This window comes from Thalassophryne amazonica, chromosome 16 (assembly GCF_902500255.1).
Source record: "Thalassophryne amazonica chromosome 16, fThaAma1.1, whole genome shotgun sequence".
NCBI classification, from domain to species: domain Eukaryota; kingdom Metazoa; phylum Chordata; class Actinopteri; order Batrachoidiformes; family Batrachoididae; genus Thalassophryne; species Thalassophryne amazonica.
Genome location: NC_047118.1, coordinates 16,893,811 through 16,912,134, shown reverse-complemented (window position 1 = coordinate 16,912,134; position 18,324 = coordinate 16,893,811). Strand labels below are relative to the sequence as shown.

Genomic DNA, 18,324 nt, shown 5'->3' with positions numbered 1-18,324 from the left:
AGTCGAACCTGCTCGCGGCACACTGGACCAGCTCTACACCCTCCATCGGGTGCTCATCGCCCAACCAGTCCAAATGTGTTTTGTGGATCTGAAGAAGGCGTTCAACTGTGTCCCTCTAAGCTCCCTGTGTGAGGTGCTCCGAGAGTATGAGGTCCGGGGTCCTTTGTTAAGGGCTATCCGGTCCCTGTACGACCGCAGCAGGGGCTTGGTTCGCATTTCTGGTAGTAAGTCAAGCCTGTTTCCAGTGCACTTTGGCCTCCGCCAGGGCTGCCCTTTGTCACCGGTTCTGTTCATTATTTTTATAGACAGAATTTCTAGGCGAGGTCAGGGTGTAGAGGGGGTCTGGTTTGGGAACCACAGAATCTCGTCTTTGCTGTTTGTGGATGATGTGGTTCTGTTGGCTTCGTCAAATCAGGACCTTCAGTGTGCACTGGGATGGTTTGCAGCTGAGTGTGAAGCATCCGGAATGAAAATCAGCACCTCCAAATCCGAAGCCATGGTTCTCGACCGGAAAAAGGTGCTTTGCCCTCTTCAGGTCGGTGGAGTGTCCTTGCCTCAAGTGGAGGAGTTTAAGTATCTCAGGGTCTTGTTCACGAGAGAGGGACGGATGGAGCATGAGATTGGTGTCTCAGATACCAGTGCAGCATCTGCAGTGATGCGGTCGCTGTATCGGACTGTCGTGGTGAAAAGAGAGCTGAGCAGGGGGGCAAAGCTCTCGATTTACCGATCGATCTACGTTCCGACCCTCAAGTGTGGTATTGAGATTTGGCTCATGACCGAAAGAACGAGATCACGAGTACAAGCGGCCGAGATGAGTTTCCTCCGCAGGGTGGCTGGGCGCTCCCTTAGAGATAGGGTGAGGAGCTCGGTCACTTGGGAGGAGCTCGGAGTTGAGCTGCTGCTCCTCCACGTCGAAAGGAGCCAGCTGACGTGGCTCAGGCATCTTTCTTGGATGCCCCCTCAACGCCTCGCTGGAGAGGTGTTCCGGGCACATCCCATCGGGAGGAGGCCCCGGGGAAGACCCAGGACACGCTGGAGGGCCTACGTCTCGCAGCTGGCTTGGGAACGCCTCGGGGTTCCCCCGGAGCTCCACTTTGCTGTTTGCATGGTGCATAATTTAACAGCAAAGGAGGGTGCAGTGTGCAAAGGGTTTGTAGTTAATTAATCATCGGAATGTTTTTGTTTGTAACGTGAAATAAACCAGTGAGCTTAGTTTATTTTTCCATTGGATGATTAAAAAAAACTTTGATTAGACATATCTAAATAGGGTGCTATATAGTTAGCAGGAAACCCTGGGGCATGTTTACAACAAGTTTGTGTTGGTCTTTTGCACAGTCAATTTCTGCTGGCTCGAGACCACTGTGCACACCTCCATTTTAGACTTGATACATACACAACATGGGCTTTTAGCATGAAAATAACAACGGCCTAGGTTGTATCCTAGCAATGATATGTTGCAGCAGGTCAAAGATGGAGCCCAAAGTAGTATTTGTGTCAGAAAGTAAAACAAACAAAAAAGTCAGACAGTACAGATTCTGTGGCTTTTCTATCATCTCAACACACTGGCAGACGATGTATGTTGTCACCTTGATTGTTACGAAGAAAATAACTCTGAACTGGGTGCTGTAATAAAATAAAAAAATGTTAGTATCCAGTGTACAAACGTATTATAGATTACACATGTATATTATGATGTTGTGCTTAAATATAATAATAATAATTTCTTGTATCTGTCAACATTAGATTTTTTTCTTATTAAAAATACAGAAAACCTGTAATTTAAAATTAATGAAGAAGTACAGCTGCTGCATTTATTTATACATTTTATCATATTATATTTATACATTTAATATATATTTTTTATATACGAGGGCTGTCAATAAAGTAAGGGTCCTTTTTATTTTTTTCAAAAACTATATGGATTTCATTCATATGTTTTTACGTCAGACATGCTTGAACCCTCGTGCGCATGCGTGAGTTTTTCCACGCCTGTCGGTGACGTCATTCGCCTGTGAGCACTCCTTGTGGGAGGAGTCGTCCAGCCCCTCGTCGGAATTCCTTTGTCTGAGAAGTTGCTGAGAGACTGGTGCGTTGTTTGATCAAAATTTTTTCTAAACCTGTGAGACACATCGAAGTGGACACGGTTCGAAAAATTAAGCTGGTTTTCAGTGAAAATTTTAACGGCTGATGAGAGATTTTGAGGTGATTCTGTCGCTTTAAGGACTTCCCACGGTGTGAGACATCGCTCAGCGCTCTCAGCCGCCGTCGTCAGCCTGTTCAAGCTGAAAACCTCCACATTTCAGGCTCTATTGATCCAGGACATCGTGAGAGAACAGAGAAGTTTCAGAAGAAGTCGGTTTCAGCATTTTATCCGGATATTCCACTGTTAAAGGAGATTTTTTTAATGAAAGACGTGCGGACGGCCGCGACGCTCCGCCACAGGAAAAACACCTCCGTGTTCATAACCATTTGTAAAATCCAGGCGGCTTTGGATGGCTTTCAGTGGAGTGAGTATATGAGAAATTGTTTAACAGGCAGGACATGTTCCAACTTGTCCTTAAGGCTTTCAACAGAGGTGTTTTTCCTGTGGCGGAGTGTCGCGGCGGCTGCATCCCGACGCGCGGACCCGTCCGCACGTCTTTCATTAAAAAAATCTCCTTTAACAGTGGAATATCCAGATAAAATGCTGAAACCGACTTCTTCTGAAACTTCTCTGTTCTCTCACGACGTCCTGGATCAATAGAACCTGAAATGTGGAGGTTTTCAGCTTGAACAGGCTGATGACGGCGGCTGAGAGCGCTGTGCGACGTCTCGCACCGTGGGAAGTCCTTAAAGCGACAGAATCGCCTCAAAATCTCTCATCAGCCGTTAAAATTTTCACTGAAAACCAGCTTAATTTTTCGAACCGTGTCCACTTCGATGTGTCTCACAGGTTTAGAAAAAAGTTTGATCAAACAAAGCGCCAGTCTCTCAGCAACTTCTCAGACAAAGGAATTCCGACGAGGGGCTGGACGACTCCTCCCACAAGGAGTGCTCACAGGCGAATGACGTCACCGACAGGCGTGGAAAAACTCACGCATGCGCACGAGGGTTCAAGCATGTCTGACGTAAAAACATATGAATGAAATCCAGATAGTTTTTGAAAAAAATAAAAAGGACCCTTACTTTATTGACAGCCCTCGTATATACCCGCTTCTACAATTAAGGGTCACTGGAGGGGTGGGTGGAGCCTATCCAGGCAAGCATAAGGTGTGAGGAGGGGTACACCCTGGACAGGACACCAGTCTGTCGCAGGGCCACATATAGACAAACAAACTCATTCACAGTCGCGCGCACACACACACACACACACACACACACACACACACACACACACACACACACACACACACACACACACACACACACACACACACACACACACACACCTACGGACAATTTAAAGACAATCCACCTAACTTGTATGTCTTTGGATGTGGGAGGAAGCCAGAGCACCCAGAGGGAACCCATGCAAATTCTGCACAGAAAGGCTACAGATGGGCATCGATCCCATGCTCTTCTTCCTGTGAGGCAACAGTGAGAACCACTAACCACACACACAGTGTTTTAGGTAATTATCTGCAACTTTTAATAACATTTCTTTTATTATTGATAAATGTTAAATGGACTGCATTTATATTGAGCTTTTCCATCTGCATCAGATGCTCAAGGAACTTTACAATAATGCCTTACATTCACCCTGATGTGAGGGTGCTCACTACACACAGGGAGCAACTTGGGGATTAAGGACCTTGCCCAAGGGCCCTTAGTGATTTTCGGCCGGGATTTGAACCGAGGATCCTCTGGTCTGAAGCCCAGCGCTTAGCACTAGACCATCACCTCCAACAAGGAAATTTTTCATGCCTTCATGCATACAAATAAAACAGAGAAGATGAGATTTTTCAAAAACGTTTTATTTGATCTTTGATAGAATGAGAATATTTGGGTATTATAATTTGATTTTGTGAAAAGAAAAAAGAAAGAAAAGAAAAAAGCAAACAAACAGCATCTTCTTATCAAAACACCAGGGCGCATACATCTCCTGCAATTTCTTTTAATTTTATTTTGCAGTAAAATGTTTTTCACTATCAAAACTGAGTGCTGGTGTTGCAGACTGACTTTAGAAAGTACAACAAAACATATGCGTGTTTATCCAGACTTATTCCCATTTATCGTCACTCAGTCACAGACTGTGCATGTTTCACGCTTTGATTTGTTGTGTCACTTTAAACAGCGGTAAGTTTCACTTGATGTGTTCGATATGTGCTGAACTGTCAGGATCTGGACAAGCAAAAGAGCAGAATCGACCCGGTTAAGTGTGAAAGCCTTCTGCAGCTTCTTAAACAGGTGGAACTTTGTTTCTTTTAGTAGGTCAACTGCACATTGAATGAAAGACCCATAACAGAATAATAATAATAATAATAATACAACCCCTGGCAAAAAATTATGGAATCACCAGCCTCGGAGGATGTTCATTCGGTTGTTTAATTTTGTAGAAAAAAAGCAGATCACAGACATGACACAAAACTAAAGTCATTTCAAGTGGCAACTTTCTGGCTTTAAGAAACACTATAAGAAATCAAGAAAAAAAGATTGTGGCAGTCAGTAACGATTACTTTTTTAGACCAAGCAGAGGAAAAAAATATGGAATCACTCAATTCTGAGGAAAAAATTATGGAATCACCCTGTAAATTTTCATCCCCAAAACTAACACCTGCATCATATCAGATCTGCTCGTTAGTCTGCATCTAAAAAGGAGTGAACACACCTTGGAGAGCTGTTGCACCAAGTGGACTGACATGAATCATGGCTCCAACACGAGAGATGTCAATTGAAACAAAGGAGAGGATTATCAAACTCTTAAAAGAGAGTAAATCATCACGCAATGTTGCAAAAGATGTTGGTTGTTCACAGTCAGCTGTGTCTAAACTCTGGACCAAATATAAACAACATGGGAAGGTTGTTAAAGGCAAACATACTGGTAGACCAAGGAAGCCATCAAAGCGTCAAGACAGAAAACTTAAAGCAATATGTCTCAAAAATCGAAAAATGTACAACAAAACAAATGAGGAACGAATGGGAGGAAACTGGAGTCAACGTCTGTGACCGAACTGTAAGAAACCGCCTAAAGGAAATGGGATTTACATACAGAAAAGCTAAACGTAAGCCATCATTAACACCTAAACAGAAAAAAACAAGGTTACAATGGGCTAAGGAAAAGCAATTGTGGACTGTGGATGACTGGATGAAAGTCATATTCAGTGATGAATCTTGAATCTGCATTGGGCAAGGTGATGATGCTGGAACTTTTGTTTGGTGCCTTTCCAATGAGATTTATAAAGATGACTGCCTGAAGAGAACATGTAAATTTCCACAGTCATTGATGATATGGGGCTGCATGTCAGGTAAAGGCACTGGGGAGATGGCTGTCATTACATCATCAATAAATGCACAAGTTTATGTTGATATTTTGTACAATTGAAAGGATGTTTGGGGATGATGAAATCATTTTTCAAGATGATAATGCATCTTGCCATAGAGCAAAAACTGCAAAAACATTCCTTGCAAAAATACACATAGGGTCAATGTCAATGAGCAGATCTGATTTGATGCAGGTGTTAATTTTGGGGATGAAAATTTACAGGGTGATTCCATAATTTTTTCCTCAGAATTGAGTGATTCCATATTTTTTTTCCTCTGCTTGGTATAAAAAAGTAACCGTTACTGACTGCCACAATCTTTTTTTCTTGATTTCTTATAGTGTTTCTTAAAGCCAGAAAGTTGCCATTTGAAATGACTTTAGTTTTGTGTCATGTCTGTGATCTGCTTTCTTCTACAAAATTAAACAACTGAATGAACATCCTCTGAGGCCGGTGATTCCATAATTTTTGCCAGGGGTTGTAATAATAATAATAAACCCATAAAAACTCTTCAACACAAGAGTGAAGTGAATTGATTTTAAAATTATAGCGAAGCAAGACAAGACTTGAGCTCTGTGGGTTTGACAGTCCCCTGCTGCACTAAAAACAGGGAGAATTTGTCTGTAATAGAGTTGTTGGACAAAGAATAAAAAAAAAAAAAAAAAAAAAAAAATGCTGCAGCACATCTGAACAGCAGCACTTGTCAACTCAACATGAACAAATTCATAACTAAAGCATCACGCTCGTAGAGCACAAACCTCCACCAAAACTAGTTTCCAATTCCATAAATTTCTACCTTGGAAAAATTTTCAAGGTCAAAGTCCTGTTAGAAGTGTATTTTCAGAAGCTAAAATATAATACAGAAAATATAGATCAAAGGGGCTTTTCAATGTTAAAATCGAATATCCGCCAAATCCACAAGACAGATCAGATGTGGATCAAATTTAGTCTATTCAATGACACATTGTCACAAATGAGACTGACAGACACTTTTGATTGAGATATAATGCCAAAATGTACACCAAGTGGGCTTTTTAATATTAAATTCAAATGTTCACAAAATCCACAATCAGGATGAGATCCAGATCAAACTTTGTCAGGTGATAGTGAGTGCCATTCTGCATGACAGTTTCAAATATGAGAGTGATTGGGGCACGTTTGATTAAGATATGTAAAATATACATTAAATGGGATTTTCAATACTAAATTTAAATGGCCACAAAATCTGTAATCTGGATCAGATCCAGATCAAACTTTGTCAGGTTATAGTGAGTGCCACTCTGCACATCACTTTCAAATATGAGAGTGATTGGGGTACATTTGATTAAGATATAATGTAAAATATACATTAAATGGGATTTTCAATATTAAATTCAAATGTCCACATAATCTGTAATCTGGATCAGCTCCAGATCAGACTTTGTCAGGTGATAGTGAGTGCCACTCTGCATGTCACTTTCAAATATGAGAGTGATTGGGGTACATTTGATTAAGATATAATGTAAAATATACATTAAATAGGATTTTCAATATTAAATTCAAATGTCCACATAATCTGTAATCTGGATCAGATCCAGATCAAACTTTGTCAGGTGATAGTGAGTGCCACTCTGCACGTCACTTTCAAATATGAGAGTGATTGGGGTATATTTGATTAAGATATAATGTAAAATATACATTAAATGGGATTTTCAATATTAAATTCAAATGTCCACATAATCTGTAATCTGGATCAGATCCAGATCAAACTTTGTCAGGTGATAGTGAGTGCCACTCTGCACGTCACTTTCAAATATGAGAGTGATTGGGGTATATTTGATTAAGATATAATGTAAAATATACATTAAATGGGATTTTCAATATTAAATTCAAATGTCCACATAATCTGTAATCTGGATCAGATCCAGATCAAACTTTGTCAGGTGATAGTGAGTGCCACTCTGCATGTCACTTTCAAATATGAGAGTGATTGGGGTACATTTGATTAAGATAAATGGGATTTTCAATATTAAATTCAAATGTCCACATAATCTGTAATCTGGATCAGATCCAGATCAAACTTTGTCAGGTGATAGTGAGTGCCACTCTGCACGTCACTTTCAAATATGAGAGTGATTGGGGTATATTTGATTAAGATATAATGTAAAATATACATTAAATGGGATTTTCAATATTAAATTCAAATGTCCACATAATCTGTAATCTGGATCAGATCCAGATCAAACTTTGTCAGGTGATAGTGAGTGCCACTCTGCATGTCACTTCAAATATGAGAGTGATTGGGGTACATTTGATTAAGCTATAATGTAAAATTCATTCAATGTTAAAGATGGGGATTTTTTTTTCAGTTTTCCAAGATTTTTCCTGACTTTGCCCTTTGACCTATGATCTTCAAAATTGAATGTGATGTTGCCTATTAGAGTGTGAATCTTCAATAAAAATGTCATAATGATATATGAAAAATTGAGCTCTGGGCTGTTCACAAAGAGGCAAACAAACAAAGAAACAAACAGGGGCAAAAACATAACCTCCTCCAACTTCAGTGGTGGTGGTAACTAGTTCATTTTTTTTAATAGAGCCAAGCATACACTGTGGACAGAGACATGCACTAATTGCACCATTATTTCATATTACTGTACACAGCGTATGGCTTTTGCACTTCTTGTAGTTTTTTTCCTGCAGATTGCTCCTGTTTACAGCCATCATTTCTATCAGAGGTTCAGCTTTAGAAAACCTCTGGGAGCACTATCATTTTCCTCAAAATGCCAAGAGACGGCCTCGTTAATTAGCAAATGATGTTTTATATCACCAGGGTGGTTCCCACTGGAAATACATCAGCACAATAACCTAATTCAGTCAGACGAAAGGGCGCAGATGTGTCATTGTGAGCAAAAAGCTTCATTCTTAGGACAATATTGGGTTAAACGGTGCAGGATTCTGAAACCAATCCATCAGAGAGAGTGAAAAGGAGACGCTTTGCTGAGGTGAGGCTCGAATGATAAATTAAAAAAAAAAAAAAAGTCAAATCCTCTGGGAAAGACTCAATTTCCCATCATCTCATGATGGCTCCAACTGTACACACGTCATTTTCACCACAAAAACATAAATAACAAATAAACACTGCATGCTAATAATAAGCTCAAAATGACATGCCAAGTAAATGAATTAGTCAATATTGTGAGAATGTATTGGAAATTATTTTTTAAGCACCAAAGTAGAAGAAAATCTCAACTTTAAGTGAGGGGTTAACATACATATGAGCGATGTTAATGTTACCTGGAACTACTGCGCGCCCAGGGCCTTATGGGATGCTGAGAAACACACTGTACCACACATGCAGATGGCTTACAAAATTTTAAAATTTTGAAGAAATTAGAGGAAAATGAGATTTTGGTGTGCGTAGACATCAGATATCTGACTTCAACTCATGAAAAATGGGATTAAAAGCAAACGTGGTGCATTAATATTTTTGTTGAGTACACAAATGAGACTATTTCCTTTGGTACTGTTGTAGAATGAAGGACAAAAATCCATTAATCAAAAAAAAAAAAAATCTGTTTGTAAACACTTAAAATCCTGACAACCAATTTTTAGACCATATATCAGACAATCTGACGCGGGGGTGGTGGGCAAGCAGTTCTTGGTTCCAGTGCTGAAAGTTCCCAGTTAAAACCCACCCCTGCCCATTCCCCAATATGGAGTTGCACCTGGAAGGGCATCCAGTGTTAAAATTGTGCCAAATCAGCATGACCCAGAGTGAAACAAGGGAGATGCTGAAGAGACTCAGTAGATCAGATAATCAACTTGAGCTGAAATGAAGTGTTTTATTTCACATCAGCAGAGCTCATATAAAGCTGCTAAACTGAAAATGAATCCTACAGTACCACAGCTGGAATCTTATTCCCACAGCCAAACAAAAGAAGGCCCTTCGAGCAAAATGTGAGAGTTTGAAAGGAGGCACACAGAAAATAGGAATATGGAGCTCCTCATGCTTCGACCACAGACAAAGATGCAGCCAACTGCTGGCAGGACGCAAGGTCATCATGTTATTTAGGGATGGAATACGCTTTTCTGAGGTTAAAACTCTGTAACACTCTGATTACTTTCACAGTGTTACCTCTGCAAAATTCTGCTTTTCATTGTGCATTCAAAGTCCTTCGCAGAACAAAGGATGATGCCTCATGCAGGGTTTTGACTGAACTATTGTGACTGTCGCTGTTTTTGTAGTGTTCACGCTGAGGACGTGAGTGTGTCCAAAGAAATTAGAGACACAACACCAGTGACGCGATTAGACTTCAGCAGGATTAACCAAACACTGCTCAGCCAGTTATCACAGGTTTGCATGGTCTGGAAAAGAAACCAAGACATTTTAGAGTGAGCTCACAAAAGAGACCAAGCTGAGAAATTTTTTTAAAAAGTGAAATATGTCGTGTTAAATACAAACAATTTTTATGAAATAAAAAAAAAATATTTGGGCCTAACCTCGAATTCACTCTACAATTTTTTTGGGTACATGCCAATACAGATGTGGTGTCAGAACATTTTTTGGGGGGTGGTTACAGATAACAACAACAAAAACCTCACAACAGACTATGTTATATTATTCACAACAGTAAGCTGCTCTTGTCAAGAGAAACTGCTGTCCTTCAATCCATCCGTCTGGCAAAACCTTCCACATCCTAAAACTCAAGAACTGTAAAATAGCTACAATATCTTACGACATGTCGTGATTCAGCATCATGAAATATACATTACATACATAATCTATTGGTTTCTGATATTGTCATGAAAAGTGCCAAATTTTTGTAACGGCAGCACAAATTTATGCTAATACATTAAGTGACGGGTGCACAAAATGAAAAGTGATGCGGGGCGGGAGGAGTCTGGGGGAGTTATGGTTAGGGTTAGGGGAAGGGGTAGGGTTAGGTTATGGTTAGGGGGAGGAGTAGGGTTAGTAATACTAAGATAAAAAACAAAACCACGTCATGAAAATTTGACTCATTTCATGACAGGAGGACGAAAAAAAAAAACTTGTGAGACTGGGTTGAAAATAGTCAAAATCAAAAGTTCTATTCAGTAATACTGGGAAGTAAAAGCTCTACCTGCCTTTTTATGTTCTGAAATCAGCCCTATATCTTCTGTAAGGGACAAATGAGCCTTTGGTTAATCACATAATGCGTAGCAAAATATTGCGCTGCATAATTCTGTGTTCATGAAGGAGATTTGTGATAATGGTACAAGAACACTGCGTCAGACGACCCTAATGCAAAGACTCGGTGATACAGGAATCTCAACAGTCTGCAGTGACTTCTTTATTTCCCAAAAGTCTCCTCCTGTAGGCTTTGGGCCCCGCTGTCAGACAACAGCAGACGTGATTAACCTTCCAGTCAAACTGTATGTACATCTCACTGTTAATGATGTAACCTGAATATTCATTAGGAAGTCTCTCTGAGGCTGCCTGCAGTCAAATGTACCGCATACCAAGAGTTACAGCAACTGGGAATCCAGAAATTGTGAATGTGAAATGATTTTGCCCCATGTAGAGAGTAAGAACCTTAAAGCTGAAGTCTTAAACTTGCAAGAGAGTCAGACATTTGTGCAGAACTTTGTGGATACTTTTGGTTTCATCAAGAAATATCACGAAAGGATGAGTGACGACAAAACGCAAGCTGAAGGAATATCAAATCAAATATGGTTTAATACGTCCCAGTGGGTTTCATATTTGTTAATAACCTCTGTGTTATGGGAAAGGTTATTCTGGAAAAACAGCAATTTCAAGTGATGAAAAAAGTTTGAGGTTTATTTAGAATTTTACCCAAAGCACAGAGACACAAATGTTTCTTACACCCCAGTTTAAGGTATTGCACAGAATCACTGATAGTTTCCAATTGATGCCATTATTTTCACACTCAGCCATGTTTAATCTGTGATCAGGGATTGGTTTCATAAAGCAGTCTAATCTTTAAGTCTACTAAACGTATTTAGTCGACTAAGGTTAGTCACCCAATATTAGCCGTCTAATCTCCGTTTCACATCAAACCTAAACTTTTAGGTTAGCTGTCTAACATTACTCTACAATTTTCGTGGACATAAGCAGCCTCGCCAGTGCTGTTGCCAAGAAACGCCTTCAATGAGCGACAGCTTTGTTTACGTCGGGGTTGGTCGTCTGCAGCTAACAAACATGGCCGAGTCTGCTGCACCAGAGGAGAAGTGCTTCCAGCCTCGATGTCCGTAAACATCTCCAATGGATTGTTCCAGTCCCAGAACATCTGCTCCTGTCACAAGGCTCTTCTTCCTTCCTGCAGCATCAATTGGTGGTCCATGATAGCCCCCCCCTTTTTTTTTTTTTTTAGGTAAGACACTGAGGTTTTGTTGACTAAAATAAGATTAGCCTCCTCTGTAGCAGGCTAAAAACTTTAATCAGCTAACGCGAAACTTTAGCTGACTAACCACTTTGTGTATTGACTAACGTCAAAAGATCAGTCGATTAAGTGAGTTTAGATGACTAAAAAGGATTAGCCTGCTTTATGAAACCGGGCCCAGGTGGAATGTTGGTTGACACTTTGCTACATATGTCCCTTCCATTTTTGACCTCATTCTGAGGTCACAGGTGCATTTAAGCATCAAGAACTTTGCCTGTGACCATTTGGTGAACTGCAATGTCCTGCCAACAGTGCCACTTTGTAACCAAATTATGTATCTTTGCAACCACAGGGGGCAACACCTGGTGTTTGAATCCCCCTGTGGCTGCAAAGATGTGTCTTTTGGTTACACATTGCTACTGTGAGGCAGCAGAATGTGACCACCAAAACCCTAGTTTAAAGTCAAGTACAGCGATTGTTTATACGATGCAATCTTACACAGACCTGGTGGCAAAGACATCAAATTGTCATGTTAGGTCACTGTTTAGTGTCCAAGTCCCACAACCACACAATTACACAGGAAGCACCAGGACCCTAAAGACTTGAATCTTCCTTCCTTTGCAAAGAAATTGGCACCGTTAGTCAACCTCCATTCAGTGAACTCCGTAAGATGATCCTGGGCATATCTAGATGTCAAAGGCCTAGTACCAAAGACATCAAGAGTCACCTCAGGTCACTGGTTAGTGTCCAAGTCCCACAACCATATCGTAAGAGAGGAAGCTGTTTCTGGTCAACTCCAGATCTCAAAGGCCGAGGATCTACACTCAAAAAACGTATGCATTGGATGAACTCAATTCAATTATGTGCAGGATTTCCATTTAATAAATATAGGCAGCCCCAACTCAAATAAAGCACATCCATGCAAGATAATTTAATTTAATTTAGTTGGGACTACCTATATTTCTTAAATGGTAATCCTGCCAATAATTGAATTGAGTTCATCCAATGAGCCATTTGTTTGTGTGATACACTAAAAAAAAAAAAAAAACTGACTCATTGGATTGGATTTCATCTAATAAATATATGTAGCTCCAACTCAAATAAAACACATCCATGCAAGATAATGTAATTTAACTGAGTCGGAACCATATATATTTATTAGATGGAAATCCTGCACATAATTGAACTGAGTTCATCCAAAGAGCCATTTTTTTGAGTGTATAGACATGAATGTCACTGTCGAGGAAGTGAATTTCTCTATGAATTAAAATTTCATCCCATTTAAATTCTCCAAACTAAACTGCAGATGTGTACTTTCTGAAACGGTTGGAAAATGGTCTGGGTGCAAGATTCCCAAATCGTTTTTTCATTCGAGTAAGAAGGCTAAACTCAGTAACAGTGAAGCAAGTCTAAAATAGAAGAATGAATGTCATATACGATAATAATTCCAATATATTAACTCAATTTCAACTCTTTTGTCTTGTCAGTCACTTCTCTGCTTTCACTGAATACTGACATTCAGAATCGCCTTGCAGTTCCTCGGTGTCTTTGCACTTTCACACTGGGTGCACCTCCTAATCTAATTTCTTTCTTTCATGTCACAACACCTGAAGCTTCTTTTCAGGTTCACCAGCCTCAAAAGTCACGTCACACACAAAGACCTGAGCCTTTTTCATTAGGATGGAGAATCTCTCACCCCTCTGATATATTAAATTATAATGAGGAAACTCATGAAAATGCAAATTTCAAACCTAATATTTAATCTTCTTTGTTAATAAAAAGTTAAATTTTTTATCGTCTCTCAGTGAACAAAATGTTACAAGCCTCGGTGAACTGGAATTAAATAACACTGAAGCTTTCAGCATCAGCGATGCATCGAGTAAAATACTGTACTGGAGTTAAATGTGATACTTGTTAAAATTCTATCTTTGCAAAGACTAACATCAATTGTTCCTTCTTTTTTTTTTTTTTACCCTAATTCAGTGTGTTTGTGTCCAAGAGATAAATTTTTACACTCCACCCTAACAGCATAAACAGGCCAGAAACATGAACACCATTCAATCCGCTCTGTTCCTCAAAGATTTTATTGCTCTAAAGCTAAAAAATATTAACATTAACTTTTACATGTCTGCAAAGAAAAAATATTGCCTCTACATTTGCAGAGAAACAGAAAAACATTGCTGAATTGTTTCAAAATTAAGAATGCCGAGCAGCTTTGATTCATTATCAGACTGACTCATTGATGGAACTATGGGTTTTATTTTGTTTTGCTGTGCGTTTTTTTTTTTTTTTTTTTTTTCTTCAGGATTAATCGTCTCTTTCTCCGGCACTCAACTTGACACACAGGTTTTCCAGATATGTCAATTAGTGTTGGCTTCCCGAGTGCAGGAGTGAAAACTACTCTCAAGTGGCTTTATTTAGAAACCATGACATCCAGGTACACATCTGTAAAGAGGTGGTAATCCAGGTAACGGTTAACAGTGTTTGAATTTCAAGACAGAGTGTTAATAGGAGGCGCTTAAAGAGGTTTCAGGTGATGACTAACTTTAACCCCTGAACCTTCAATGATTTCCCTTTTATCAGTTTCTTCACCATTGCAAAGATGGATTTTCCTTTGATCTCCTTTTCTCTGTGACATCACAGAGCTCTATAATCTTCACAAAGTCTTTTTGGTTGGGGTTTCGGTGTGTACTATGCACACATGCATTATTACGCCATTTAAAATTATTTTCAGTGATATGAAATAAACCACATTCCACTAAGCCATTAGAAATTTAAAAAGGTGTTTCATGTGGTGGGCAAGTGGTCAGTGCGCTTAGTTCCACAACAGAAGGGACCCAGTTCAAGACCATTCTTCGTGTACTGTAGAGTTGTGTTAGGAAGGGCATCAGGCATAAATTTTGTCCCAAATCAACCTGCAGCTCCACATCAGATCCCCCAAGCATAAGGAGAGAAACCCAAAGAACTTGCTTTATTTGTATTTGTTTATGAAGAAAATACTAAGGCGCAGCTAATCATTCTGGCAGGGATCACGACTGCTTTGTTTCATTTTGTTTTAATGGTCTCTCCAAAATTGGATGGAAATAATCAATTTATGCTCCATTAGTTTGCTGCCCTGTGGGATTAGTTTTCTCAGTTTAAAAACTCAGATTGCTTCAAAAAGAACCACAGGAACAGTAGCATTTTACAGTTTTGTCCCAATTTAATCCATTTTCGCTTTTTGCTAGAAATATGGGTGGGAATTGAACATTATGGCTCAAATGGATTTTGACCCTATGAGCCTAATTTGCAATGTATGAAATTTGACAGATCCAGTAGGAAACCTGGGAGGAGGAATGACTTGAAATTTTGACTTGTTTACTATTATTTCCTCTTCTCACAGCAGCTGTAGCTGTCACCTTGCTGCTGCACTGCTTCACCTCAGGGAGCTTTGGTAGCCACTATCAGCTGTGCGCTGTGACAGGTTGGCATGTATCCATTAACTCACTAGAAATCATTTCACTTATGTCTGTTTTATGTCTTATGTCTCTTGCTTGCCTCTACTGGTGGTTGGCTCTCATTGCGGTATTGTATCACTTCCTGTTCCGGAGCACAGCGGTGTTTTGCTGTATCTGTTAGCTGTTTAATCTGCGTAGTTAGATTGATCTAGATAACTACATAGATAACGATTTCTTTCACAGTCTAATCTTCACGTACCTTAACTAAAGCACTCCCTCTGCTGAATCACCTCTAAATTATTTACACATTATTCACTTTGCGTGTTTTTAGGAATCTGCTAGCTTAGCGCAGCTACTAGCTCTTAGCCGGTTTAGCATGGCGGCTTCTCCCGTCTCTCCCGCACTTGTCTGCTCTGGGTGTGAAATGTTTAGTTAATCCTCGGCCTCCTTTAGCAGTAATGGTACTTGTAATAAGTGTAGCTTATTTGTAGCTTTGGAGGCCAGGCTGGGCGAATTGGAGACTCGGCTCCGCACCTTGGAAAATCCTATAGCTAGCCAGGCCCCTGTAGTTGGTGCGGACCAAGGTAGCTTAGCCGCTGTTAGCTGTCCCCCAGCAGATCCCGAGCAGCTGGGAAAGCAGGCCGGCTGGGTGACTGTGAGGAGGAAGCGTAGTCCTAAACAGAAGCCCCCTGTACACCACCAACCCGTTCACATCTCTAACCGTTTTTCCCCACTCGGCGACACACCCACCGAGGATCAAACTCTGGTTATTGGCGACTCTGTTTTGAGAAATGTGAAGTTAGCGACACCAGCAACCATAGTCAAATGTTTTCCGGGGGCCAGAGCAGGCGTCATTGAAGGAAATTTGAAACTGCTGGCTAAGGCTAAGCGTAAATTTGGTAAGATTGTAATTCACATCGGCAGTAATGACACCCGGTTACGCCAATCGGAGGTCACTAAAATTAATATTGAATCATTGTGTAACTTTGCAAAAACAATGTCGGACTCTATAGTTTTCTCTGGGCCCCTCCCCAATCGGACTGGGAGTGACATGTTTAGCTGCATGTTCTCCTTGAATTGCTGGCTGTCTGAGTGGTGTCCAAAAAATGAGGTGGGCTTCATAGATAATTGGCAAAGCTTCTGGGGAAAACCTGGTCTTGTTAGGAGAGACAGCATCCATCCCACTTTGGATGGAGCAGCTCTCATCTCTAGAAATCTGGCCAATTTTATTAAACCCTCCAAACCATGACTATCCAGGGTTGGGACCAGGAAGCAGAGTTGTAGTCTTACACACCTCTCTTCAGCTTCTCTCCCCCTGCCATCCCCCCAATACTCCATCCCCGTAGAGACGGTGCCTGCTCCCAGACCACCAACAACCAGTAAAAATCTATTTAAGCATAAAAATTCAAAAAGAAAAAATAATATAGCACCTTCATCTGCACCACAGACTAAAACAGTTAAATGTGGTTTATTAAACATTAGGTCTCTCTCTTCTAAGTCCCTATTAGTAAATGATATAATAATTGATCAACATATTGAATTATTCTGCCTTACAGAAACCTGGTTACGGCAGGATGTATACGTTAGTTTAAATGAGTCAACACCCCCGAGTCACACTAACTGTCAGAATGCTCGTAGCACAGGCCGAGGGGGAGGATTAGCAGCAATCTTCCACTCCAGCTTATTAATTAATCAAAAACCCAGAGAGCTTTAATTCTTTTGAAAGCTTGACTCTTAGTCTTGTCCATCCAAATTGGAAGTCCCAAAAACCAGTTTTATTTGTTGTTATCTATCGTCCACCTGGTCGTTACTGTGAGTTTCTCTGTGAATTTTCAGACCTTTTGTCTGACTTAGCGCTTAGCTCAGATAAGATAATTATAGTTGGCGATTTTAACATCCACATAGATGCTGAGAATGACAGCCTCAACACTGCATTTAATCTATTATTAGACTCAACTGGCTTTGCTCAAAATGTAAATGAGTCCACCCACCACTTTAACCATACTTTAGAACTTGTTCTGACTTATAGTATGGAAATTGAAGACTTAACAGTATTCCATGAAAACACCCTTCTGTCTGATCATTTCATAATAACATTTACATTTACTTTAATGGACTACCCAGCAGTGGGGAATACGTTTCATTACAGTAGAAGTCTTTCGGAAACTACTGTAACTAGGTTTAAGGATATGATTCCTTCTTTGTTATGTTCTCCAATGCCATATACCAACACAGTGCAGAGTAGCTACCTAAACTCTGTGAGTGAGATAGATTACCTCGTCAATAGTTTTACATCCTCATTGAGCACAACTTTGGATGCTGTAGCTCCTCTGAAAAAGAGAGCCTTAAATCAGAAGTGCCTGACTCTGTGGTATAAATCACAAACTCGCAGCTTAAAGCAGATAACCCGTAAGTTGGAGAGGAAATGGCGTCTCACTAATTTAGAAGATCTTCACGTAGCCTGGAAAAAGAGTCTGTTGCTCTATAAAAAAAAGCCCTCCGTAAAGCTAGGACATCTTACTACTCATCACTAATTGAAGAAAATAAGAACAACCCCAGGTTTCTTTTCAGCACTGTAGCCAGGCTGACAAAGAGTCAGAGCTCTATTGAGCCGAGTATTCCTTTAACTAGTAATGACTTCATGACTTTCTTTGCTAATAAAATTTTAACTATTAGAGGAAAAAATTACTCATAACCATCCCAAAGACGTATCGTTATCTTTGGCTGCTTTCAGTAATGCTGGTATTTGGTTAGACTCTTTCTCTCCGATTGTTCTGTCGGAGATATTTTCATTAGTTACTTCCTCCAAACCATCAACATGTCTATTAGACCCCATTCCTACCAGGCTACTCAAGGAAGCCCTACCATTAATTAATGCTTTGATCTTAAATATGATCAACCTATCTTTATTAGTTGGCTATGTACCACGTGCTTTTAAGGTGGCAGTAATTAAACCATCCATCCATCCATCCATCCATCCATCCATCCATCCATCCATTTTCTTCCGCTTTATCCGGAGTCGGGTCGCGGGGGCAGCAGCTCAAGCAAAGCCGCTCAGACCTCCCG

At 40.2% G+C, this 18,324-nt stretch overlaps 1 long non-coding RNA gene across 1 annotated transcript; it reads right to left on the bottom strand.

Moving 5' to 3' along the window:
- On the bottom strand, positions 1-12,124 carry LOC117528525. The gene is made up of 3 exons (XR_004565799.1): positions 12,020-12,124; positions 2,726-2,731; positions 1-11 (listed from the first exon to the last, which is right to left on the bottom strand). It is a non-coding gene; the product is annotated as an uncharacterized LOC117528525 (long non-coding RNA).
- Positions 12,125-18,324: the final 6,200 nt, after the last annotated feature.